The sequence below is a fragment of the Canis lupus genome, chromosome 37 (genome assembly GCF_048164855.1).
Source record: "Canis lupus baileyi chromosome 37, mCanLup2.hap1, whole genome shotgun sequence".
Lineage (NCBI taxonomy): Eukaryota > Metazoa > Chordata > Mammalia > Carnivora > Canidae > Canis > Canis lupus.
This window is the reverse complement of record NC_132874.1, coordinates 7,208,528-7,234,808: the sequence shown is the minus strand read 5'-3', so window position 1 is coordinate 7,234,808 and position 26,281 is coordinate 7,208,528. Positions and strand designations below refer to the sequence as shown.

Here is a 26,281-nt window from a genome sequence, read left to right as displayed (position 1 = left end):
CAAATTTTTGTCTTTTAAAAGTAGCTTATGTTGCAGTTGGAAAAGAGATGTGCCATGTAAGTTGAGTAACATGCTATGAAGAGGATGAAAGAAAGGTCTTGGGAGAGGTGGGGATGTTATTTTGGATAGGTGGTCAAGAAAGATTTCTCTGATAAGGTGATGTATGAGCAGAAACCTGAATGAAAGGAGGAGGTAATGAGTGATGGGATATTTGAGGGAAGAACATTCCATGCAGGGGTAATAGCAGTGTGAAAGCACTGGGATAGGTGTATGTTTGGTTGTTTAAGGGCAAAAAAGAGAAGCCAATGTTGAAGGAGCCAGAGGGAGATGTGTTTGCTTTCTGCTTAATGCATGGCTCTGAGTATGTATCTGAGGAGAGGTACATGGGACCAAGCTAAATTCTATATGAAGTGACAGCAGAATAGGAGTAGTAAGGGTCTGTTGAAGATGTCCCTTGATCAGAAGTCAGGAAATAATAGAGTTAATCTGCTCATTGTTCCTCAAATTAAATCTCACTTCTGTGAATCTCTTTGTGATTTGCTCTTTCAAAATGGAATTCTGCATGGTATAGTCCAGTGCCCTGAAGCCTGTATAAATTGTTGAATTTATGGTGTGCCAATACCCATTACGGGGTGGCCATCCGGTGAATTTGTAACAAAGAGTATGAGGTTTGGAATAAATGGGTAAGAAAGTTTGACTAAAATGAGAATAACAATTCACATTCAATTAAAATGTGCATAGCCTGCAATAATTTTTTATTGTATTAGGGTTAAGGGAAGAGTAGAAGTAGGATAATAATTAATAGTTGTAAATTTAAAAGTCAGCTTTATTCCAAGTGTTACTTTTTCCTGGAAGTGTTTTACAAAATGGTCAAATTCCTGAAATCGTAGAAACACTGATCATGATATTTATAACTGAGAGGTTTGCTAGGTAGCTGACCTCAAGTGTGAACTAATTAACTTAGGGCTCGTGTGATATGCTTTAGCAAAAGTGGATATTTAAAAATAATTGACTTCTTTTTTTTTTTTTCATTTCACAAATGACAGTATTTATGGTGTTTTAATTTATTTTAATGTCACCGAAGGACATTTTTATAGTGATTCTTTCAACTTTAACACAGGTAGTTATCAATAAGTGAAATTTTTTCTGGCATAATAGGATTATTAAGCTTATTCACCAAATATATATTTTATAAAGAACATCACTCAGAACAATCATAAGGTTACTATACTTAGAAATAGTACAGGGTTTTGAAAGTCAGCAGTTAGTAATGATTAGTGAAACGCCGTACAGAGACAAGACAAATGTGTAGCATTTGAGCAGTCTTTCACTGGGAAGGCGGGCACCTGCATGGAAACAGATTGGGTTAAAAAAGTTCTTTTGCAAAGACTTACTGGAGTTGAGGATGCATTTTTTCCTTTGGAATAATAATATATATGGTAATTTGATTTTCAGGCAAACCCAAAATGTATTAGAAATGTATATATATTTCATGGATTTTTAGAGGACTCTGGTATAGTTTTTAGCAGATCTAATTTCCAGTAAAAAGCTATAGCTTTTCTTTTCCTTGGTGTACATGTGTTAGTAGGACACACCTTCTTGAGTCTGTTCAGGATTACTATTTCATTTTGCTTTCTGTGTTGCTCTGTGTTTGTGGTGGGTGAGGTAGTCTTTGTTCCTTGAGGAGTTGCTGTATGAGTCGAGTCTATAAGTGAGGCCATTATTGACATCCTCAAACACTGAATTCTGTCACTAGCTCTTCCCAGGGCAGCAGGACTTACCCATGAATCCCTATGCCCTTGATTATCAGCCACAGGAAGACAAGGTGATGGGGAAGGCCGTGTCCCTGGCCACCCATTTGTTCCCCATTTTATTTTATTTTATTTTATTTTATTTTATTTTATTTTATTTTATTTTATTACTTTTTAAAGATTTTATTTATTTATTCATGATAGAGAGAGAGAGAGGCAGAGACACAGGCAGAGGGAGAAGCAGGCTCCATGCACCGGGAGCCCGACGTGGGATTCGATCCCAGGTCTCCAGGATCGCGCCCTGGGTCAAAGGCAGGCGCCAAACCGCTGCGCCACCCAGGGGTCCCTGTTCCCCATTTTATAGGACATTAGGAGGTGGTGAAGACCAGGCACAGTGGGCTGGGACCGGTGGGCTCTCTTTACCTACAGCCCTATGCATGTCTTGTGAAGATTCCTTTGCCTTAATTCTGCTACTTTATCGAGGAATACCTAGTGTGGGGAGACAAAGCTGTTTTGTCATGGGTCTTGGCTAGAATGTTGTGTGGTAGAGGAGAAGGCAAGGGGAAGGAAAAAAAAATCATGCAATCTAACTTGTTTAGCTTTATTACATTATGGTTGTGGTTTTTTTTTTTTTTTTAACCCTTTTCTGATGAATTTGAAGTAATTTTCAAATGCTGATAGGTTGGTCCAGTCAGCTTCTGCCTACTCTTCACTCTTAAATTTCTTTGAAAAATATCCTATAATTCAAATTTTCATAAAACTAGACACATTTTTCTCCTTATTAGACCTGACTTTATTTCACAGTTAACATTTTACTTTTATTTACTCAGACCTGCATATTCATTAAATTTAGCCCCCTAATTTTATAGGAAACAATACCCTCAAACAAATAACTATATTTAAATATATATGTGTATAACTCTGTTTATGTATATTATTGATATATATTATACAAAGTAATAAATAATCCAGGAGTACAGCATCTGTCCCACCTGCTGCTGTTCTCTTTATGATGTGAAGCGATGAGTCACATGAGTAATTGTATTACTTGTATAAAGTACTTGGAAGACAGTTTCACTTGCCTAAGTCCTGAGCTGCATGTCATAAAGATGAAAAGTTTGAGCCATCTGTTACTTCAAAAAAAAAAAAAAAAGAAAGAAAAAGAAAAAATTACCCTAGTATACCACCTGGTGTTTAACTAGGCCTTGGGATGTGTTCCAGTTACAGCACTGCTTCATTGAACAAATATTGGGGTGAGGAGTGGGTAGGGTTTGGTGATTACTTCTGTGACTTGGGAGGGGCCTTTTTCACTGAGTCTTGAACAATGTTATTTGGATCTTTGTTATTTCCTATTGTGTTTTGCCTGTCATTAAAAACAATTTTGTCTTAATTTTGAAAATTGGATGTGAGGAGTAACATTACAACAAAAACAACATTATACAATGATGGAGATAATGTTCTGTGCAGCATGATTTAATTTGGAGCAGGGGATGGCCACCTGCTAGGCCTTTGTTCTTGTGGCAGTCTGGCAAGTGGCCCCAGTGTTTTGGTTTTTTCCTTGGTCACGTGGCTGTTGAGATCTGCCTGGGTTCGCGGCAAGCCATTAATCTGGTAGCCCAGAACGGTGGTATATTTGACTGCTGGGTTTTTGAATTAAGACAACAAATCCCTTTTAAAGTTATTATTCAGCAATCACAGAATGCTTTTAATGTGTTGATATAACATCTGAGTCTTTACATTTTATCTAGGGGTAGCTTAGTCTTATCTGCAACATAAAAAAAAAAAAAACAACCTAGTAGTATTTGGCATTCTGGTAAGTAGCTACCATATAGCACCTGTCTGCTTACCTACTGTGGTGGGGGTAATTCTGTAATTCAGTCACTAACTGGGAACACTTTTGAGAATGACAGCCACTAATAATAATGCTGGTATAAGAGGCATAGGCAAAGACGAATGGTTGCTCTATTTCTAAGGCATGGTCTTTTTTACCATCTGCTGTGAGCAAGAATAACCAAATATTTCATATGTATTTAAGGATAATTCCTATATTTAAATTTCATTAATTGTGACTGATACGGTCCTTGATATAAAGTAGGTGCTCAAATCAATATTTGCAAATTGAATAAATGTTCACATTTAAAAAACTAAAACTTCCTGCCAAGTATCTTTAAAAATGTGCATTTTAAAACAGCTTTGGATTAAAACTCCTATTTTCCTGATACTCAACTTCAGTGTCAGGCTTCCCCATCGTGATGCTATTTTTTTTTTTTTTTAAGATTTTATTTATTTATTCATGAGAGATACAGAGAGAGAATGAGAGGCAGAGACACAGGCAGAGAGAGAAGCAGGCTTCATGCAGGGAGCCCAACTCGGAACTCGATCCTGGGTCTCCAGGATCACCTCCTGGACTGAAGGTGGCGCTAAACTGCTGAGACACCTGGGCTGTCCCTGATGCTAACTATTGACTCATGATTTGAACTCTGAAATCATTTTAGGATGTAGTATATTATAAGGATAGGGAAACACTTAAAAATTGCAGTTGCCTAGGGAACCCTGGGTGGCGCAGCGGTTTGGCGCCTGCCTTTGGCCCAGGGCGCGATCCTGGAGACCCGGGATCGAATCCCACGTCGGGGTCCCGGTGCATGGAGCCTGTGTCTCTGCCTCTCTCTCTCTCTCTCTCTCTCTCTCTCTCTCTCTGTCTGTGACTATCATAAATAAATAAAAATTTAAAAAAAAAATTGCAGTTGCCTATCATTCTGTGTAAAATAAGTTAAACTGTGTACTAGTAGAGGGAGCCATTTAGTCAAGTGCTTATTATGACTTATCCTGGTAACTTACTTTTCCTTATTACTCGAAGTTGTTAAGCAATTTATTGACTAACTAGCAATTTCTTAAATTTCTTTTGAGAAAATCAGGAAGCTAAGTCAATCAATTTAGTTGTCTTATAGTATTTTGAGACTTTCATAGGATGGAAAGATTGAGATTTTGGATAAATTTTTTATGCTAAATTTTAATCTTGTGTTTATCAGTTTGGAAACTTTGAATAATTTTCTTTCTTTATAAGCCCTTATTTATTTCTGATAAGACAAGAAAAGGATGCAGGAATTTTTCTTCTTTTCTCTCTGAGGTAATAATGGTGTTTGTTGCCCATCTGGCCATCTCATGAAGCGAGTTGGATTTATTTAGCTCAACACTGGAATGTGGGTTACAGTATTGGGGGGTTTTGAAAAGTCAGTTGTGGTTTAGAAGGACTCTGTGATGTGGTTTGGGAACTTTGGTGTTTTCTTCTGGTCTGAGGTAGGTGTTTTTAAAAGAGAGGTGCCAGAAGATCGCTGGTTCTAGACCATGTGAATTGATCGATTTACATCCCATTTATCCTGGTCTCTGTTTCTAACATGAAAGAGTTGAAACAGATGCTGTTTTACCTCCATTACTTTATCCTTTGTGTGTGCATATGTGTCTTGGATGATTTCATAGTCTTGTTCTGTTTGCATCTTTCCCTTTTGCTTTTCCACCATTCTGATCTGATTTCTTTCTCTTGATCTTTTAGTTTAGTTTTTTTTTTTCTTCGTGTTTTGGCCTTGCCTCTTTCACCTGAGTGAAATTGTTCATGAAGTCTTCTCATTTGTCTCGACCCCAGTTGTTTATAATATTCAGATATTGGTCATGAGGGAGCTTGCTTGTGTGCTTCTGACTTTTCTATACAGTAGAATTAAATTCATGAGGAAGATATTTATTTACATGTTAATTATCTTTCATTCTCTATTGCAGGGAGGCTCCAAGGCAGGCATTCTGCTTTGTTAACAGCTATATCCCCAAAGCCTGAAAGTATGCTGGGCACCCAGTAACTATTTTTTAATAAATGATAGATTAAAGTGAATTAAAAAAAAAAAAAGGTAGGGGGAACACCTAGCTGGCTCAAGTCTGTCATGCAACTTGTGATCTTGGGGTCATGAGTTCCAACCCCACACTAAGGGGTAGATTGTACTTAAAATTAAAAAAAAAAAAAAAAGTATAGCTTTCTGATAGTTTACCAAATCAGATTATTATTAGGGAGAGTCATAGAGCTACTTTGCTCTGTAGAACACCTTTTGATCCTTAGCTGGTATTTGAACCATTTAATGAGGGAGAAAGTACTTTGGAGTGATTCTTGTAATAATGTAGGTTTATAGTCTTTCCTTTCTAGCACTTATAATCCCTCGACTTGGTTTTACTGCTTTTATCAGTTAGGATCCTTTTTGTTGCAAGTAATAGAAATCTCAGCTAAAACTCACTTAAGCAATAAAGAAGTGGGTTATTATCACAACGAGTCCAAGAAGACTTTGGAGTGGGTTGACTGAACTCAGGTGTTGTCCTAAGAGGGCCAGGTTCGTTTTGCTCTTTCTCCTGCCCCTTTTGCTGTCTTGGCTTCATCCGTATAGCTTGTTCTTTCTGTGATTGTGAGTGCAGGAGCAACAGTCGAGTCTGTACATTTCTTGTTCATATCTAGAGTGGAAAAGACTGGCTTTTCTTTCCTTGAAGACCTGGGTGTGACCTCCTCATGTCTCATTGGCCCACGTTGACTTGAGATTGCTCTCCCCTGAACATTGGCAAAGGAGGTAGAATTGTAGCATTTGGCTTCGACTACTAAACATCTCAAGTGAAATAAATGTTGGTATCAACTGCAGTATCCATTAAAATCCCATGTGAATTAACCTTTATAAATAACATTTTTAAAGACTGTTGATTTCCTGAACTCCGAGATAAGACTTCCCAGAGTAATTAGGTTCATAACCAAGAGGATGCTAGGTGAAGTCAACATTATCATCATAATTACTTCATTAGGGAAATTACAGCATTTAAATGAAAAAAGTGAAAATTTTTGTTCTGTCTTCCCAGGTTTGTTAAAAAGACGTGCCGCATTGTTTCTGTAGAGTAGAAAGTAGATACGTAGAGATTGGTTGGAGCTATGACTCTCCCGTAACTGTGTTTGCACTGATAACAATTGATATGTTTAAATTATTTAAATAAAATGAAATCTTGTTGACTAGAAAAGTGGAAAAAGATAACCAGGACATAGTGAGGCTTACTTTAAAAAATAAGTCAATATATAAGGTAATGTGCATCTGTCACCTCAATTTACTAAAAGGTTTCTGATTTACTTGAACATACAGTAATGGATTATTTTTGTTTGGTGAAGAAATTTTAGTAAATGTTTAATAAGCAGCATGGAAGCATTAGGATATTGTGAAGAAAAGCCCCGAATTAGGAACTGAAATCCAAATTTCTCTAATTTTTCCACGGACATAGTAGGAAAGGATGGTTTCATTTGGGTCAGTGTGTTCATTCACCTGTTCCAGACGATCTAGTTGCTTCTGGGACTTGAGAGGAGTTGAATACTCCTTCACCCTAGAGTGGAATGTCCCACCTGATGAAAATCTCCTGGCCCACTTCTCTAACAAAGACCTGAGTACAGATACTTTTTTGGTTCAGGTTTTAAAGGGAAGAGATCATTTTTCTCCCTCAGAAGGTAAAGGGTCTCCTATGTACATTCTATATTCTGTGAGCACTCCCAAGTGCTTCTTTTTGCTTTAACTAGTAGAGACTAATGTTAATTTGTCTCTTACTCTTGTATTCCATCCTCCGGCTCACTTCTCCAAACCCCATTTTCCTAGTTTGCAAAGTAAGCATCTCTCTTTCAATACCAGATTCTTCATGAGGCTTGATGGCATGAGGCAGCACATGCTGTGTGTGTGAAAGTTGTTCTGATGGGGGTCCTGGCTGGCTCAGTCAGTAAAGTATGTGACTCTTGATCTCAGGGTCATGAGTTCTAGCCCCATGTTGGGTATGGAGCCTACTTAAAAAAAAAAAAAAAAAAAAAAAAAAAAAGAAAGTTGTTCTGGAAAAATCTAAAGCAGAATGTTCTCTAGAAATATGATGGATAGTTGCAAAGGACCATCCCATAGACTCCTGTCATTCATCTTAGAGAGACATGTACGTCTCTTTAACCTATCTATCATCTTTTCTTTTCTTTTCTTTTCTTTTCTTTTCTTTTCTTTTCTTTTCTTTTCTTTTCTTTTCTTTTCTTTTCTTTTCTTTTCTTTCTTTTCTTTTCTTTTCTTTTCTTTTCTTTTCTTTTTTTTCTTTTCTTTTCTTTCTTTTCCTTTCTATCTTTTCTTTCTCCCGCTCTTTCTCTCTTTTCTCTCTCTCTCTCTCTCTCTCTCTCTCTCTCGTTGGTTGGTTTGATTTTTTTTTCCTGTCAGAGTCTTAGTTATAGTGACCTGTGTATTCAGACCTTGATACCTTAGTGTGAGGGGTTGGAGTTTGAACACTGCAAACTGGAGGTGAAGGAAAGGAAACTGAATGTATTGCCTGTTTTTTAATAGTTTATTATTCTGACTTGTAAAAACCACAAGCTTTCCCTCGTATCACAGTTTAACATGTTGAATATACGAATGAACCGGAACTTAAAATATTATAGTGAAACGTTTTTCCTTACATTTTTATTTGCTGATTTTCAAACCTACTAGAGGAAGTTTCTTCCTGTATCAGCTGGATGTAAAAAAATAAAACTGCACATAGATTGCAGCTCTTTGGGGGGAGTTTTCAAAGAAATTTTACTTTTTTCTCATAAAAAATGTAGATGTTTGGAAAAAGAATTGCTAATGATATAATTCGCTACATGGTGTTATTTTGCATGAACCTTGTTGAATTTCAGCGGGAAGTACTACTTTTGGGGACAGATATTTCCTATCATAACTGGAGAATTTTAGTGCTAGGATCAGCCTAAGAGTTCATCTTGTTTTACCATTTCCACACATGTATGAGGAAGTGAGCTCGGAGCGGGAGATGTGTCTGACTGTCAGTTCACGGCACAGCCAGGACCCAAGTCGGGTCTCTGGGCCGTCAGTGTGGGCGCTCCTCCTTGAGCCCCCCCCGCCTTCCGAAACTCACTGTTGTGCATAGAAGAAAGGACCAGTGAATCTGTGCACACAGTGTGGCACAGCAGACAGGTGTGTGTTCTGTGCACTCTTCAACGCTTTTAATTTTCCCGTACTTTCCATGGTAGAGATGAGAATCGGTCACCACAACATACAGAAAATACACAGGTTCTCTTGGGTACTCTCTTTGAAATCTCCTCCCCAAGAATTCTGAAATATTTGCTCTTTTCACTGTCATCCCAGTGACCTCTGACAAGAGTGGTCCGAGGACAGAAAACAATTTTGTTTCTTTAAGCCTGCATTGGGGTTCTTCCCGCCAACTGTGACATCCTGTTTATGTGCCAGGGGTTAAAACCACTTTCGGGTGGCTTCTGAGATATATAGGAAGGTTCAAAAGACTTTAGAGACAGCCACCACAGTTTTATTTTTCTTCCCCTTTTTGTTGACTGGGGAATTTCTGATTATTTAGTTCTAGAGGATTTTTTTTTATTAGGTATTTATCCTTAACTTCTTTATTATAAAATGCAGTAAGAAAGTTAAAAGTCACAGGACAGCATAGAGGTTAGTGAATTATTTTTTTAAGCCAGACATCCTTGTAGCTAGCACCCAGTTTAAGATATAGTACATTGCTTATCCACACTGTCAGCTGTGGCCATGTTTCCCTCCCTGCCTCCACAAGTGACCAGGCCCCATCTTGACCTTGCTGGTAATTGCCTCTTCGGCTTGGTCACCCACATTTTCTTTTTAGACACTGAAGTTCAATCTTGCCTATTTTAAAAAGCCTGATACATGTTTTCTAATCTCTCTTCCTCAGTTTACCCGTTAAAGAGCCTGGGCCATTTGATGTGTGGGCTGCACACAGTCTGGATTTTGCTGATTGCACCCAGAGTGCAACTCACGGTGCTCCTCTGTCCTCTATTCTTCCTGCACATGGGCAGCGGGTAGCAGAGCCTTGGCAGGGCTGTGGGTTGTATTGCATTGTTCCGTCTTGTCAGAAGGCTCACTAGGTATGTTTGTTTCTTGATGCTACCAGCCATGGATGCTTCATGTCTAAACTCATCCTTTGCGGTTTGGAAAATGGTGATCTTTTGTTTAATTCCCTTTTTGTCAAAAATTGGCTGTAATTTATAAGACAATTCCCCTCATCTACTGTTTTATTTTATTCATTAGTAGAGTTCACAGGGAAAGGCACAGTACATTTTAGATTATTTACCTGGTTTCCAAGATAATGAATTAGTTTCTTGTGATTCTCAGAAGGTGACAGATAACTGCCTTTTTTCTTTTTTTTTAATTTTTTTTTTTTTTTTAATTTATGATAGTCACACAGAGAGAGAGAGAGGCAGAGACACAGGCAGAGGGAGAAGCAGGCTCCATGCACCAGGAGCCTGATGTGGGATTCGATCCCGGGTCTCCAGGATCGCGCCCTGGGCCAAAGGCAGGCGCTAAACTGCTGCGCCACCCAGGGATCCCCCTTTTTTCTTTTTAAAATATGATTAGAAACTCATGAATTGGACTTCATTGAATCGCCATTCTTACCCAGGTTCAAGCTGTTCCATCTTTGGCTACTGTGCCCCTTTCAAGTTGGCTTTTGAGTCCTTGTGACATGACCCTGGTCCTGTTTGACAACCTACTTGTTCTCAGGCAGTATGAGAAGATGTTCTAGGCTCATCCTGTTCATCACCCATCCCAGACCTGGGATCAGCTCTGGTTTCTTTAATGGAAAATGGCATATCATAACCATGCCTGGGTCCTTTGCTTCTTGTGTTCATCTTTGTTTCTAGGCCTTTTCAGTCTTTTCAGCACACACACTGTCACACACAAATTTTAAGACAATACCTCATGGGTTCATGTTGATATTTCCAATTTACATTTAGGACTACAGGTTGTTTTGTTTTGTTTTTAATCTCCTTCCTTCTTCACTGAGAATCCTAGTTCATAAGGACATTGGGGATGACAGAATTGGGATTATCCTGTAGTCCTCATGAGTTTTATCCCATTTTACACATACACACAGTTTCAGAATAATAATACATGCACATATACCATTATTATGATGACTGAAAAAAGCTAAAAAGATTTTTTGTCAAATCTTCATTCTCTCCCTGAATATTTACAGTGGGAGTTCTGTATCTACATTGTCAAAACATACAGCCATTACATACTCTCTCTCTTAACCCTTATCTGGTATTTATTCCATAAATAATCATATGTTAGTGCTTGCCGCTGGATAATATGTAGATATCCTTATGTAACTATCCTTTTAGTTAATTTGTTTGGTTGTTTGAAGTGCATTTCTAATAGGTTCTTTAGGAAGGGCATCTGGGAACAACAGTCCCTTGGTTGTGGCATGTAGATGATAATGCTCTTTATACTTGGAAGTCAGTTTTGCTGGATATAAAATCCTTAGGCCACATTTTCGTTCTGGCCTAGTGCAGTCCCTTCAAAGTCCAGGGGCAATGTAATATTTTTCCCCTTAGAAGTCATGTGCTCTTTTTTGCCTACTTGCTCAAAGGAGTTTTTTCTTTTTCCTCAGGGTCCAGTGATTTTATTAGAATTTGTCTTGGTGCTGGTTGTTCTGGGGCAATATTCTCAGGTGCATAGTATGATCTATGTGAATATATAGTGAAATCTCTTAAAATTTTCCTATGTAAGTTTTCTTAAATTAATATTTTTAGTATTCTTTCCTTTGCCTTAGGTTTTTTTTGTTTGTTTATTTTCCTCTTCAAGAGCTTTTCTTATTCATATGATGGCTTGTCTTTGCCTATCTTCAATAATTGCTACTTTATTCCTAATTCTGTGGCCTTGCCAAACTAACTTATTAGGTTTAGTAGCTTTTTGGTAAATTCCTCTAGAATTTTACATATACTCAATCATTTCACTTATGACAAAGCTCTTTTAATGCCCCTGCACCCGGCCCCCTTCCTGGATTGTACCCCTTTTCTTTCCTTCCTGCACTAGCTGGCACCCCCAGGACAATATTGAATACAAGTGGTAAGAGTGGGCATCCTTTCCTTGTTTCTCATTTATGGAGAAAATCTGTTAGCTCTTGGCTTATTATAGATATTCTCTGTCAAGCTGAGGAAATTCTCTACTGATTTTAGTTTGCAGAGTTTTTTTTTTTTTTCATGAATTGATATGGAATTTTGTCAACTGCTTTTTCTGCTAGTGAGATGATAAGTTGATTTTTCTTTGTCAGTATGTTAATATGGTAAATGTGGTTCTGTTTTTGGAGCTTTGACTCTAATTGTTTAGGGGATGATAGAAGGGATATATAGAATCATGAGTGCCTTCCTTTTGGGAATAGGGTAGGTGCTGGTCTTTTATAGGTGTGGTGATTTGGAGTCCTTGTGGTAGCTTGAGGTCATTTGATTGCACATTTCTGCTTGGTTGCAGTGCTAATATGGGCCCATATATAAGAGCTCCTTTATATTGAGAGCTGTGCTTGTAGCCTTAATTTATAGTTCACTCTGGAAGCCAATTGCTGTGAGGGCAGGGGACTTAAATCATTGTTTGTGCATCTTTTATTAGACTGGTTAGCTTTTCTCAGCTCCTTTCACCTCTGACTTCCGGATTTTCTTTGGAAGAATTGCCTTGTTTTTTCTTTTTAAATTGTATCCAGTTTGCTCCACGATTTGGGTTACTCACAGTCTTTTTTCCTAGTTCTCCATCAATGCTATGGATTTACGTGTGTGTGTGTGGTTTCTCTTCTCAGTAGAATTTTGGTTATTCGTTCATTGGTTATCTCATCTCTGGGATCAAAATACATAATTTGGCTTTATCTTTTAGAAACACTCGGAAGATGATAATTCACAATCCTCTTGATAGCAATTGTTCCCGTTAGAACTTGCTTTTCTACAGTTATTCTGAATATAATTTTCTTATATTTTTCAGGTCCGATTTCTTTTGTTTCTAATTTCAAATTAACAAATTTTAAATATTATTCATGTCAGCATAACCATTGTTTTCTGTATGTATAAAAATATAGATAATTTGTAGTATCTTGTTTATTGGTTCTGAGATTGAAAGCAGGTAACCTCAGCCTTGTGGAGTGTTGGTTCTTTCATTTATGTATGTATGTATATATTCATGTCTATGCATCAGTAAAATATGCAGTTACTTAAAAGAGAAATTGACTACATTCAGTAGAATCCAGAGAAAAATCTCCAGAGGGATATGGAACTTCAAAATTAACCACAGATGTTGCTTCTAGTCTTAATTAAAAACCATCCTAAGAACAACATGCTTTGTTTGTACAGGTAGAGGATTATGCAGTTAAAGCAAACCTAATCTTTCTCCTCACCCTCAGCATTTATAACTTTGCATCCGAAATATACTTGCTACATTGTGATTGTTCAATAACTGTTAGTTGATTATATAAAGCTTGTTAATTGTGGCCAGTCCTATGTATTGTTTTCTTGTATACACACAGCGTTTTCGTTGCTATTGCTGTTCCTCCTAGGGGCCTTGAACATAGAAGAGGTGCTCTGAACATGTTCTCTTATGTGCCTCAGAGGGAGCACATATTCTTCTTTTATATGAGTGCTGAGCTTTTGTTTCTTCATACTACACAGTGGTATTAATGAAGAAAACCTATTTTTTTTGTTGTATTTTACAGTATATTTTCATTTGTTAAGGTCATGTTGCTAAATGGTGAGTGCCATTTGCTTGGTTATTTCCTTTGTTAATTTGAATTGATGTGAGTGTGAATGGTATTGTGTGATGCTAGTGTAAGTGCTGTGACATTTGTCTTTTGGTTGGCATTGCAAACAGTGGAAGCCTGATAGCACCCCCTCTCCCCATTACATTTTGTCCATTTATGTTGGTATTAGGGCATTTTTCACATAGAATAGAGGGCAAATGTGTGTTTCACTGAAATTGCTTTTCCTTCTGGAACTAGAAGTGAGCCAGTAGCTCCAAGATTTGTCTGTGACCAACTATGTTAGGTGCTCCTGTAAAAAGAAAATTTTTTGCCTGGTGAAGTTAAAAAATAGTTGCATTTGTTATCAATAGCTTTCTTATCTAGGGTCAGATTCAGCATAAGCAGTAGCTATAATACTTTTCTGAAGATGTAAAGTCAATAGATTTTTTTTTTAAGAAGGAGTATTAGAAGGGACAAAGAGAGTTAAGAAGAAAATCGTGCTGTTTATAAACACTAAGAAAATAATTCTTAAGGATATGATGATAATTCTTATAAACTGTTTATTTAATCTGTGAGAGTGAAAATCCTTTTAGTTACCATAAAATTCAAGTTTAGATAAACGGTATTGACACTAATTATGTGTGGCTCATCTGACTGGATCATCTGTTTCTGATGATGAAAAGGATTCCTGTTAAATGGTGGCTTTATTAAATTTTAAGAGACATGAGCATGGCTTGTTAACCACAACTTTAGTTATTGATTGATTCTAGCATTATTTCCTGGTCTTAGCTTTTCTTTCACTTATTAAATTGAAAGAAGTCTTTTGAAAATCTATTCTGAGGTGTGTAAAGTGAATCACATCCTGGCATTGTCCTCAAGGGGCTCGTAGTCTTGTAGGGGTAGAGATGTCTGTTGCAAGAACTATAGTACTATAAATCAGTGCTGAACGTTATAAATCGTTTGTCACAAGAACAGGACAGATAATTTAGGACAATGATTTTTCTGAATTAGCTAGTTCACCTAGAATATGTTAAAAATGAGTTGTTGATGGTGCCCTGAGATACTAATATTCTTTGCCTCCTGCTCCTCCAGTGAAACCTCTCCATCGTTTGAGTTAAGCTTGCTGAAGCCCAGTTAAGGCAGTTAGAAGGAAGTTTCTCTTCTGTTGCCTCATTCTGTAGGCAGGGATTCCATGACTGTATGAGTTAGTCAGGGAGACAACGCATAGTCTTACTTGGCCTACCTTTTTTATTGTATTGTTTTAAATAACAAAGTGCTTTTGTCCCCCCTTCTCCAGGGCATCAGTCTCTTTACATTAACCAATGCTTCTTTGTAAGAGTGGCTTTGAAAAAGGCATAAAATTTTGAAAAATTTTGTCTAGCAACTTTTTATTATAAGTGTCTAATAACTAATACGTTTCTAATAACTTTTTAGTCAGACTGTATCAGCCAATTCTAAGTGCATGTGGGTCTTCCCCCAGAAACCTGGTTGGGATCTAGCGGTATTCCAATCCGAGTGGTATTCAGGATGGATGAGAAAGAAGCCCATGAGCACATTTTCCTTCCGAACTTTGATCCCTTTAATTCAGTTTGTAGCCGGAACCGGAAGTATCTATTTCCGGTTATTCCTTTCTCAAAATATAATGTAGATTCCTGTTGTAATTTAATTTTTGTTCCTCTTGGTAAATGTGATAATTAAAGTACAGTGAGATGTGCAAATTGGACAGTGAGTTGAATGTAAGAGCCCATTGGGGCATCTCTTCTCAGTGTCACTTTATTCAGGCCTTCTGATACACTCAGAGTCTCTTGAGATTCCTTTCTTACTTTCCTTCCCTTCCTCTCATTTCTTTCCTCTGTCCAAAGGTATCACCACCTAAAGTGTTTGTTAGGAAGACAGTGTCAGGATACTGATCTTATGGGAGGTCAACTAATTACAGATTGGCTTTTCGTTTTATGAAATGAATTCTTCATAATAGGATTTTATCTGTCAGAACCTTAGGTTATTTTTGGTGTTAATCCTTTTAAAGAAGGAATGTTTTACTTGCTTTAATTAGCTTACCAAGGGAATGATTGATTCAAATGGTAAGTGTTGGGAAAGTCTTAAATGCAGTTTTAAAGGTGGTGAAGTGTCCTCTCCAGTGGACACATTTTCATGGACCTCACTCCTCTTACTTTCCCTTGGATCAGAAGTTACACAGAAATACCATTGAACCTTAAACTTCATAACGCAGGGGAGGGCAAAAAAACCCGAAACAGAACAAAATGGGGCCTGGGAATCAAGCTCATAAAAGATGGGTTAATAGGGATGCCTGGGTGGCTCAGTAGTTGTCTGCCTTTGGCTCAGGGCATGATCCCAGTTCAGGGATTGAGTCCTCCATCAGCCTCCCTGTGAGGAGCCTGCTTCTCCCTCTGCCTATGTCTCTGCCTCTTTTTGTGTCTCTCATAAATAAATAAAGAGAATATTTTTTTAAAAGATGGGTTAATAGGGAAAAATAGATTTAGGTATGCTGGGGTAGTTCATAAAGAAATGTGACTCAAGCGAGAGGTTAGAATTTGCAGATTATATACCATCTTAACAAAGGTGATAAGGAATAGAGAAGAGTTTAGATAAAAGAGAAAGGGCTTGGGGTTTCTTAGGGAAAGGAGATTTATGGTAAGGTGATTAGGAAATGCATGGAAAATCAGGGTTGTTTAATAGGGCTGGTTATGCATGAAGAGTCAGGCAGTCTGAGTTGTTTCTGGAGTAGTTCTCTTCCTGGTACTGGACTGGACGGGGGCTACCTTTACAAGTGGAAATTTACATCCTTCTTCTGGCCCAACTGGAAAGGGGGTCTCTTTTCCCAAACTTGCTGTTTCTTAATTCCCTTGAGCTCAAAATAATCTTCATGCTAAAGTGCTGTATTTTGTGGTGGCATATTCTGATCCTCTCCAATGACTAAAGGTTCTAGGTGACTGTTAGCATTACACCAGATTTTAGGAGGCTTGCTAATCCTTTATTTAAGCCTGTAATAACTTCTCCATTTGAATTTGGAACACCAGTTTTCTTTTGCAGTAATCCGTTACAAATATACTAATATTAAGGTTTTATAATATATACAACATATTAGTATAGTGCTACATGTGTATGACTTATATATTTATGCATCTGGATTATTCCCCTTCTGCCCCCTTTTTTTAACTGGTGAGTTCTCTAATTAAAAGTTTTGGTGGCTACTTTAAGTCTGTAAAAAGTCTGTAAATGTAGTTGTCCTTATTAGTATACCAAGCTTGTATTTAAGGTGTCCATTCGTATTTCTGTTCAATTTGTATATTTCAGGTTTTTCAGTTCTTTTCAACTTCATGTACATTTCTTAAAACACAAATTCCTCTTGATATCTGACAAGCTTCTAGGCATATACTGTACACATAATAGTCACAAAATATTTCACTAATGAATTTGTGAAAATTTTGTGTAAAATGAGGTTGTTGATTGGTCATCATTTACTCCAGAAGTTTCATAGATTCATTGCATAGCAGTTAGGAGTTAGGATGAGAGAGTTGAGTAGACAAGTTAGAAATGACATGTTGAGAAGTAAGAGCCAACACAAAAGGAAGATAAGAATCCATCTGTATAGCTTCCCGAGGTTATTTATTATGGAGCCACAGTCTTACAGATCTCAGTAACCCCAGGTATGGACATCATTATATTGAAGCAAAGGGCAGCAATGGATGACTGCCTGTCCTGTCTTTACTTTGGCCTTGGGCAAGCTATTTCATCTTTCTGATCCTCCGTTTTCTCTTTTACAAAATGAAATCACAGGGTTAGAAAGTTTTGGGTGTCTCTTATGGATGTGAAATTCTGTATCTACAGCGATGAAGACAATCAGCTACAGGTTCAATTAGATTCACCATATTTTGTGCAATAGGAAATTGTGAGCCTGCCATACACATATTTTAGAGATATTAACTTTAGAATGGTTACATATTGTTTTGACCAAACCTGGTTTGGGATGTGGGCTACTGTTAGGGGATAAGACTTTGAGGGTGAAAGAAGGTGAATTTGGGCAAATAAGTGGAAACTATCTGGAGGTGGATTTTAAAAATAAGAACTAATAGACAAAAGCAAGTGATTAAACAGGAAATTGTGAAGTACTGGGCTCCCTGCCTCTGGGGAAGTAAAGCAGAAGCCACATGACCACTTGTAAATGACATTGTAGAAAATATTATTTGGGTAAAATCTGTTCAACCTTGTAACCATCCCATCTAGGAGGAGCTCTACAAGTGTTGGGGAGCTCTTTGAGGCGACCCAAGGTAAGTTAGGAAAGTATATAAGAAGGAACATGCCATGTATGGCCTCCTTGACAGGTTTTAATCCTGGGATGACACCTTTCCAGGAGCTGGTCTGGATTCTGGGGGAGGTCCTCTCTCCTTCCCTGTTGTAGTGGCAAGCTTTAAATACAGTCTTTGTTTTCTTAATTCTTTATCCAACAGAGGTAGCTGTTGTTTACCAGTTGGAACATTTCTTTTCAGGATTTATTCCTTGCATTTGCCTTCTTAATACCTTCTGTGTATACATAGGACATAGTTTCCATTCTGTTCTGTAACTTCGTATTTTCTCCTAACCATGTAATGTAGTCATCTATCCATGTCAGCCCTTGTAGATCTCCAGAAAACTCTCAAATAATAGTGAGCGTTGATAAAGTTTTTACTATATGCCAGCACTTTTTAAAGTGCTTTTTATATATTACCATATTTATGTCTCACAACTTCATGAAATAAGAACTTCTATTAGAAATGAAAAAAAAAAAAAAACATAGCGCAGAGAGATTAAGTATTTAACCTACAGTTGCACAGTAAATGGAGGCAGCCTTAGAATCTAGGCAGCCTGGCTTCAGAGTCTGTCAGTCACTTCACTACAGTGTTTCTCAAGCGACTGTGGTGTTCCTTTCTATGCTTCTATCATAGTTCATTGACTCCTCTCTGGTTGGACTTTTAGTGCTATCCTCCCCCTTTTTGCTACTACAACATACCAGGTTCTATTTTAAGTCTAGAAATACTTCTGTAAGAGAGCATACACCCCAATCCTTGTCTTTATGATAAAGTCACACTCTGGGAGGGGGTGCAGATAGGGGACATGCTATTTTTAAAAATTTTGAAAATTGTGTGGGAGAGGAGAAGGTGAGAGGTGGTGTGAAGAAGCAAACAAGCAGCGAAGGGAGTTGATGGCAGTGCCATGGTATGCCACAGGTTTCCTGAAGATGATCCATGAGCAAGGACCTGGCGAGGAAGGGATGAGCACCCTGTGGACTTCTGTACAAAAGTGGATCAGCAGAGGGAAAGGCCTAATGTGGGTGCATGTGTGGCACTTTCCGGGAAGACTTAGAAGGCCTGCTAGCTGGAACAGAGTGGGTGGGGAAAGAGTAGAAGGTATCACAGGAGATGAGAGGGAGCAGGGAAAGGAGGAGGGGTTCCAAAGGGGGCAGAGCCTTGTAGGTCGTTTTGAAGAACTTTGGCTTTTAATCTTTATGAGATACTGATCCATAACATTTTGAGGAGAAGAGTGCTTTGTTCTGGCTTACATTTTACAAAGATCACTCTGTCTGCTGTGTTGAGAGTAAACTATAAAGGGACAAAGATAGAAGGAAACAGGGGAGAAGTGTTACTGGTTAGAGCAGGGTGGCAGCAGGGAAGTGGTTGAAAAATGGTGGTCATCCTTCCGAGGTGCAGTTAGCGGGGTTTGCTGATGGATCGAGTATCAGAGAACAAGATGGATTAAGAATAATTCTGTGATTTTTGAAAGGACAACTGGAAGGATGGATTTGCTATTCGTGGATTTACCATTAACTTGCCCAAGTGTCTTGATGCTGAATTTCTGAATCAAAGAACAAACTTGTGGCTTTCAGTACTTCTGATTCAACCTTTAAGCCACTTGCTTTAGAAACAGAATGGATGCTTGATTGTCTTATGGGATTAGGGTTTCAGTTTTAGAGCAGTGGAAATGTATGTCATGTCAAGCTGGCTTTCCATGTGGCATAACTAGGTGTCATTATTTTTCAGTGTATGATACTTGGTTTTGCAGATTCAGAAACTTTTTCTGTAGATTGGCCTAGAGTTAAATGGGCCCAGGGACCGATTTCTTAATAGCCAGTCTCACTAATTCAGTTCCTTATGTAGGCATATCTGACCATGGTCAATAGCTGCCAGCATCCCAGAATTAGAAGAACCACCCCACACCCCACATTTCTGGAGGAAATTTCCTGATTTACAGAGGTGAGTGACTTTCAGCAGCTGGCCACAGGATTCAGAGCTAGTTAGGCCTACCTGGTGCTTTCTTACTGTGCTGCTTCCTGTGTCTAGTCTTTTGTCCAGTGTGCAAGAATATCACCCATTTTCTGATTTCCTCCTGCTTCTTCCCAGACTCTCCTGTCTTTGGTCTCACCCCATTCCCCCTATCACTTTTGTCTTGTAGCTTCTTTTAAAAACTTGTGTACACTTCTCACTGAAATTCCCTTTTCTATAATCCAACTTTCCTTATATCCTTAACCTCTTTTTTTTTTTTTTAAAGATTTTTATTTATTTATTCATAGAGAGAGAGAGAGAGGCAGAGACACAGGCAGAGAGAGAAGCAGGCTCCAAGCAGGGAGCTCGACGCGGGACTCGATCCCGGGACTCCAGGATCATACCCCGGGCTGCAGGCGGTCCTAAACCGCTGTGCCACTGGGGCTGCCCTATCCTTAACCTCTTAACAAAAGTCTGTGTCCTTGGCAGGAGAATAAATCTGTTTCCTATGCTCACCTTTTCTGTTTGTTTGTTTGTTTGTTTAAATTTAAAAAGACAAAATCATTTCTTCAAACAAAATCTTTCACGGGTCTTTGATACATGAAGCACATAAACACACAGTAACAGGTTGTAGTGGAGGATGAGGAGGAAGACTATGGTACCCTTTGCTTAGCCTCCTCTGCATCTCTGACTGCACCCCTCAGGAACCTCTTTGGGAGTCAGGGTTACATAGTCCTGCTTTGTTGAAAAAAGTACCCTGGAGTCTCTCTGCAGGGATGCATGGTGATTCTCCCACAGGGCTACTCACAGTTCTCCTTGTCACCTCCAGATTTCCGTTCTTCCCCTCTGTGCAAAAGAACCTGGGCTCTAAAGCCCATTTCCTCTTCTCACTAGACTGAACTGCTGGACATCAGGGACTTTTTATCTTTCTTTTTTTGTGTGTGTCTTGGTGTGGGTGAGTGAAGGAGTGACAGAATGAATAAATGAAATGCTGAATTACTGACCTTATTGATAGAAGTTTTAGGTGAACTCAGGAACTTGTCCAGGTAGTAAGCATCATAAAGGAAACCCATTGAAGCTGAACTCACATGGGAATTTCTTGACTGGTTTTGTATGGCCAGTTCATCAGTGTGGTTTGTGGTGCCTAGATACAGTTTGAAGACATGATTGTTTTTTCTGTGATCATCTGCCTCGGGTGTCTGCTCTGCTTGCCACTGTTAAAGATTTTGAGAAATTTTTGCTCTTTGGACTCTTCTGGGTTGCAGTGAAAACTACAACCCTTTCTATAACATTCCTTCTTATGGAGCATAAAATATGTTATGTTCTAGTTTTTGTTTAGTTAAAATACAATCGATTCTTGAGATCCCAAGACTATACCCCCGGTTACTTTGGATATAAATGTCTGCAACTATCCTGAGTTATATATTTGAATACATGTTAGGATGATTTTTTTTTTTTTTTTCAGATTGTTAAATCCCATCAAGTCTTAGAGTAACTTTATTTTCAACTTTCGGCAGCCCCTGGCCCAACTCTCAAAGTCTCTCAAAGTCCTGACAGTAGTTATGGGGGTAGACAGTGGCATTGCTACAGGCTACTTCTTTCTTGACTGCTGTTTTCAAATTAGAAAAGGCATCGTGGTTTTTGAAGTTTATCACGCACATAAATCCTTATTTGCTGAAATATTTTTGTGTGTTTCACATGACTACTTGCTTAACTATGAATATATACAATAAGTGTTCTCTTACTTGAATATTTAAGTACAGAGGATACTCACATACAGAGTAGTGAAGACTGTGCTTGCTTTGTACAGAAACAGATTAATATGACTCTCTTTTTAGTGCTATTGTGAGGAAGAGTTTTTATGAGTATATCAGTATGCATTTAGACATAAAAATTAAGCGTGCCCGGGTGGCTCAGTCAGTTAAGTGTCTGACTTTTTAAGATTTTATTTATTTATTTGAGAGAGTGAGTGAGTGAGCGAGAAAGAGAGCACAAGCAGAACAAGAGATAGAAGTAGACTCTCTGCTGAACAGAGAGCCTCATGTGGGGCTTGATCCCAGGATTCCGGGATCATGACCTGAGCCGAAGGCAGACACTTAACTGAGCCACCCAGGCACTCTGACTCTTTATTTCGGCTCAGGTCATGATCTCAGGGTTGTGAGCTCCAGCTCTGCACTGGGTGTTGGAGCCTGCTTAAGATCCTCCCCGTCTCCCTTTCCTTCTGCTCCTCCCTATCCCCCCCTCAAAAAAAAAAAAAAAAAAAGAACTATAAAAGTCAGATATATATTTACAAAATAATTTTTCATGAAAGAAAACTTTGGGTGAAGACCTAGTCATTGTTGTGCTTGCTTCAGTAGCACATACACTAAAATTGGAAGACCTAGTTATTATTATTTTTATATTGATTGAGCATTGAGTTGCAGGAAAGATGTAAGGAAGAGGAGAAAAGAACATGAAGAGAGAAGCAACATTTCTTGCCTACCTGCTATTTGTTGAGAATTGTGTTTTTCTTGATGTATCCAGGAGTGTGCAATTAGACTGTGCGCAGAATTCAGAGAAACAGACACTGTCAGATACTGTGTTTCTACTTTGAAGACATTCGATGTGTTATAATCCCTATAAATTTCTGTATTGTTTTCATTAAAAAAACATTTGCTCTGATTTTTATTACACAATCAAAACCCAAGTTTGATTTATGTCCTGAGATCTGATCTTCAAGGAACAGTGAATCTTAGGCATCCATTCCAGCTCCAGCACTAACTCAAAGTGTGGACTTTGGGCCACAGTTATTACATCTTCTTGAATCTCAGTTTTCTCTCTCTTTTTAAAAAAGATTTTATTTATTTAAGAGAGGATGAGTGGGATGGGGAGGAACAGAAGGAGAAGCAGATTCCTCGCTGAGCAGGGAGCCCTACGTGGGGCTCAGTCCCAGGATCCCAAGATCATGACCTGAGCAAAAGGCAGATGCTTAACCAGCTGAGCCAGCCAGTGGCTCCTCATCTCTTTGGTGAAATAAAGTAAATGACATGTCATCTTTATTTTCTATGCTTCTGTGAATTTTAAGATTCTGTACAAATTATTTTTGTATTTAGTAGTTGGCAGAAAAGAGGGAAGGATTTCTACATGTTTTCTGCATTACTCAAGTTAGTGTTCTAGTCAAGGGTATGTCTCTAATTTAGAAATATGTTTCAAGAAAATAAGGATTATATTGAGTTAGCTTTACATGTAATTTTTGTTTTAATTAATATTTCAAAGCTATCTAAAATGAGGACTTCAGAGATTCATGTTACTTTAAAGTTTCTTAAGGTGTTATTGTTACCAGCATTCATATTTTGAAGGACAAATCTTTTAAAAATGTGTCTGTGTTGGGTATGTTTCTAAAGAAATTGTTTTACAGGCTTCTATTAACCTGAACAAAGCTAAACAAAAAGAACAGGATGTAAGAAGGGAATGTTTAGAAAAAGAGGATTCAGAGAAATTGGGTTAAAAGTTTTCCTACTTTATTTGGTCACATGTAAAATGTGGCATTAATATTCCATAACAGGGCTATGATTTTTGCTTTGATTATAGTTCTGGTCTACCCTAGCATTTTAAATCCATATTCAGTAAAAGCATGAAATAATATTCTAAGTAAATTACTCAAGCATCTCTATTTTGAACTTTTCCTCTTAATTCTCTGGTGTTCTGCTTACTCCCTTAAAATCAGCCTTGGACTGCTTTATGACCTGATTTAGTGTTTATTGTGTCATCAGAACATTTGCTCTGGGGATGCCTGGGTGGGTCAGCGGTTGGGCATCTGCTTTAGGCTTGGGGTGTGATCCCAGAGTCCCAGGATCGAGTCCCACATCAGGCTGCCTGCATGGAGTGTGCTTCTCCCTCTGGCTGTGTCTCTGCCTGTGTCTCTGCCTCTCTCTTTTTGTCTTTCATGAATAAATAAATAAAATCTTTCAAAAAACAAAAACAATAACATTTGTCCTGGATTGTTATAACATATTGGCTGTGCTGTTTTCAGATATGTTACGTAGCTAATTATATAATGGTTAACTTGGTGAAATGCTGTGTAAATGCTAGCTGTGATTATTATTGTCATTAGAATATAGTGGTTGGTGGTAATGTTACCTCCTTTTTATTTTTCATACCAACATTTTTATTCTGTGGAAATGTTTCTTCATCTCTAAAGAGCCTTAAAATTTTGTATTCAGTTGGATTCTTTCCACACCACTAGGTTCGTTGCACTGTTATCAACTGTCACATTATTAGAGAATGTTTCCAAAATCTCCCCCCAGCTTCCTTCCCAGCCGGTGACTCGAATTTCCAGAAACTTGATGGGCATTAGTGGAACCTCAGATTTAGTGTGTTCTATGTGAATTTGTTGCCTTCTATCTCATTACTCAGCCAGCTGCTTCCTTGAGCCAAATTTGACCTACTGTCTATTTATGTAAATGAAGCTTTACTGGCAGATGCTACACACACACACACACACACACACACACATTTGTGTATTATGTACGATTGATTTTGCATTAAAGTGACAGAATTAAAACTCTTCCAACAGAGGACCTGTGAGTAGCAGAGCCTAAAGTATTGACTATGTCGCTTTTTCTGTAGGATGTTCGCTGATCCCTTGTAGACTTTTGAACTTTCTTGGGGTTTTCCTCAAGTATATTCTAGCAAGAAAACTAATCTCCTTTCCTTTAATCTTTTATTTTTATTTTTTAAATTTTTTTATCTTCCACATGCATTCAGTCGTCACATCCCTTTTCCTTACCTCTTAGATTCTTTTTCCTTGAGTTTCATTTTATGTCTTGCCACCATTGTCATGTTCTTCAAGTTTGGTTCCACTCTATGTCCACACTGCTGCCAAACACTTCCCCATTGCCCACTAACTTAAATAGAAACTCTTCAGCCTCTTTCTTAAATCTCCTTCCATAATAGAAGCTTTCCAGTCTCTATAATATATATGAATTCTGTAGTTCAGTACTTCCCTCCTACTTTTAACCTTCTTGTCTTTTGCCATGCTGTAACAGTTGCCTGATGGTTTCTCTGCCTCTAATTCTTCTTTCTCCTCCTACTGTCTGCCTTAAAAATCCCCCCAAGTTTGTTTGGAAGCCTTGTACTATCTTTTTCTGTCTATATACTCTTTTGTTCCCCATGATATATATGTTGCCTGTGTGTCTTTCTGTCACTAGAGGCATTATTATTTGATGCTGTGTTGTTGATGTTCTTTTACATCTCATCCATTATAAACTATAAGCTCGTTGGGTGCAAAGAGCATGTCTTCTTTACTGTGTTCTCTTAAACTCACAACATCATGTCTTAGATGTGCTTAATAATTAAGAAAATGAGTCACATTATAGGAGGCAGGCCTTTTAATTTGAATGTAATTGTTGGTGACCTCACAGACTCTCTTGGATGTTTGCCATGTTTCTAGGTATTATAGCTAAAATTCTTGAGGAAGCCAGATGTTACTTCCTCGTATAGATTCTTAATGTAAATGGAAAATTATTTTTTTGTTTGAAAAGGTATTTTGCATTTACCACCAGAAAACTGTGTACAATGATGTGCATGGCACTAATAAAAAAGTAAAACCAGGTGGTAGAGCCAGGCAGTAATTCTCTTGGATATGCCAAATCTGCCAAATTCAGATTTTTAAAATTCCATTAACAAGTTTCTTTTATTACAGGATTCCAAGTGGAAAAATTATACCAAAGCTCTGTGATAAGTTATTGAAATGAAACATTTAGAGATGATGTTAAAATAGTATTTTATTCTCTACTTATTCATTTAATCATTCTCTGTATACCTCCCAGAAGGTCTTGAAGTGGCTGTTGATCACAAATAGCTGGTTCTGTTAATCCCAGGGTTTTGTTTTTGTTTTTGTTTTTTTGTTTTGGCCGCCAGTTCTGAGTTTGTATTCTTGAAAAGGTTGGAGAAAACATGAATGTGCCAGGTGTAGAGACTTCATTTCACAATGGTGTGTTCTAAAAGTTACATGTCTTGAAATTGGGCTGCTCGTACTCTTAACTTCCTCAGTTTAGAAAGGTAAAGATTGCCAGGGGGGCCAGGAACACAATTTGGTGCATAAAGCCTAGTGTACCCCAGCATCCAGAAAAACAAAAAAAGGAAACAAAGCATCACTGTACCCCAAAACCCATGTACTTGAAAAAGAGTTGAAGACTTGAAAATTTCATTTTAAAATGGGCAAAGAATGTGAATAGTTTCTAGAAAAAGATTTCCAGCACCACGGAATTGACCACTGTTTTCTGGCACACAGTCAGTGTTTGCTGTATATGTGAATGCCAGATGAGGGAGTAATGTATAAAATATATCCCAACCCCCTCCTAAGTAAAGATGTGCTTAATAACCAGCCATGTTGACCTTGGAATCAGCATTTCTACTTTTTAGCATTTATGCTAGGGAAATAAGTAGACATCTTAGCATAGATTTCACATCTGGATTTCCACAACCCAGAAACACTTTCTCAAATAATCAAAGATATCTATCCATCCACATATGTACATATGTATGTATACACATGCTCATTGTAAAATCATTTTTAATAGTGAAAGATTGGAAACAACCTAACTGCCGATAAGAATAAGCTATAGTATATCCACATTGTGATGGGTAAAAAGGATAAGATTGATGGTTATGTAAAGATGTGAAAGGAAAAAGGTATTTGTAAAGCAAAATGTAGTTTCATCCTTATGTGTA

The 26,281-nt window shown here is 37.9% G+C and overlaps 1 protein-coding gene across 9 annotated transcripts in view; it reads left to right on the top strand.

The window, feature by feature from the left end:
- The window catches only part of CDKAL1 (CDKAL1 threonylcarbamoyladenosine tRNA methylthiotransferase), a 663,683-nt gene that overhangs the window by 151,091 nt on the left and 486,311 nt on the right, over window positions 1-26,281 (top strand). The gene's annotated exons all lie outside the window — the stretch shown is intronic.